We start from the raw sequence: 2,352 nt of genomic DNA, 5'->3' as shown, positions 1-2,352 counted from the left end.
TGAAGAGGGGCTGCCTCTGACATAATCTGATTGGCCTGCTCTTTGATCACCTCCCTCTGGGGGGGAGCAGCCTTATCAGGCCATAGTAGAGGACAATACAGCCACTTTTGATGTGAACTGATAGACTAAGATCAGGAAGGAGAGGAGAACCTCCCCTATTAGTGGACGTGGGGAGTGGCATGCAAGCAGAGGGAGGAGGGAGGATGGGATTTTGAGGGGAGGAGAGAGGGGCTTATGGGTGGATGCAGAATGAATAAAGTATAATTGATGAAAAATTTAAAAAAAAAGAAATTGCTATGTTGAAATGATTTTCCATTGTCTTCATATTTAAATATTACTTATAATATTTTCATGAATATTCTCTTTGTCATTTCCTGATTGACAGAAATCCATTGTGATTTTCCATTGTCTTCATATTTAAATATTACTTATAATATTTTCATGAATATTCTCTTTGTAATTTCCTGATTGAGGGAAATCCATTGTTTATGAAATTAAAAGATGATTTTCACCACTAAAAAAAAAAAAAAAGGATTACAGAAAAACTGAAAAGTCTTATATTGCACTGTTCAACACTGGAACAGGTTTCCAACGAAAGAACAGAAACGCAAAGCACAACTTTGTAAACTAATTCACATACGTGTCGCCCATTCAAGTATTATAACAGGAAAACTGAGAAGTGATATATCGCACTGTACAGCACAGAAACAAGTTTCCAATAAAGGAACAGAAGCGCAGAGCACTACTTTGTAAGCTAAATCACATGTGTGTCGCTCAATCAATTAGGATTACAGGAAAACTGACAAGTGATATATCACACTGTACAGAACAAGAACAAGTTTGCAACGAAAGAACATAAAGCAAAGCACTACTTTGTAAACTATTTCACATACCTGTCGCTCGCTCAATTAGTAATACAGGAAAACTGAAAAGTGATATTTCGCACTGTACAGCACAGGAACATGTTTCAAACGAAAGAACATAAAACCAAAGCACTACTTTGTAAACTGAATCGCATGTGTGTCACTCGCTCATTTAGGAATACAGAAAAACTGAAAAGTGTTATCTCGCACTGTACAGCACAGAAACATGTTTCCATCGAAAGAACTGAAACGCAAAGTACAACTTTGTAAACTAATTCACATACGTGTCGCACGTTCAATTATTTTAACAGGAAAACTGAAATGTGATATATCGCACTGTACAGCACAGGAACAAGTTTCCAACGAAAGAACAGAAGAGCAAACCATTACTTTGTAAACTGAATCACATGTGTGTTTCGAACGAAAGAACATAAAACCAAAGCACTACTTTGTAAACTGAATCGCATGTGTGTCGCTCGCTCAATTAGAAATACAGGAAAACTGAAAAGTGTTATCTCGCACTGTATGGCACAGAAACAAGTTTCCATCAAAAGAACAGAAACGCAAAGCCCAACTTTGTAAACTAATTCACATCCTTGTCGCCCGTTCAATTATTATACCAGGAAAACTGAAAAGTGATATAACGCACTGTACAGGACAGGAACAAGTTTCCAATGAAAGAACAGAAAAGCAAAGCACTACTTTGTAAACTAATTCACATACGTGTCGCCTGTTCAATTATTATAACAGGAAAACTGAAATGTGATATACCCCTAACCCTAACCCTGACCCTGACTCTGACGCTAACTCTAATCCTAACCCACTAACCCTAACACTAACCCTAATCCTAATCCTAAGCCCCTAACTGTAACCCTAACCCTAACCCTACCCTAACCATAACCATATCCCTAAACTTAACCCTAACCCTAACTTGTTCCTACAGGAACAATTTTCCAACAAAAAACATAAACGCAAAGCACTACTTTGTAAATTAAATCACATGTGTTTCACTCGCTCAATTAGGAATACAGGAAAACCGAAAAGTGATATATTGCACTGTACAGCACAGGAAAAAGTTTCCAATGAAAGAAAAGAAAAGAAAAGCACTACTTTGTAAACTAAATCACATGTGTTTCGTTCGCTCAATTAGGGATACAGGAAAACTGAAAAGTGTTATCTCGCACTGTTCGGTACAGAAACAAGTTTCCATCAAAAGAACAGAAAAGCAAAGCCCAACTTTGTAAACTAATTCACATACATGTCGCTGTTCAATTATTATATCAGGAAAACTGAAAAGTGATAAATCGCACTGTACAGCACAGAAAGAAGTTTCCAATGAAAGAACAGAAATGCAAAGCACTACTTTTGAAACTAAATCACATGTGTGTTGCTCGCTCAATTAGAAATACAGGAAAACTGAAAAGTGATATATCACACTGTATGGCACAGAAACAAGTTTTCATCAAAAGAAAAGAACTGGGAAATAATA

The sequence above is a fragment of the Meriones unguiculatus genome, chromosome 9, assembly GCF_030254825.1.
Source record: "Meriones unguiculatus strain TT.TT164.6M chromosome 9, Bangor_MerUng_6.1, whole genome shotgun sequence".
NCBI lineage: Eukaryota > Metazoa > Chordata > Mammalia > Rodentia > Muridae > Meriones > Meriones unguiculatus.
Note: the sequence above shows the minus strand (reverse complement) of the source record.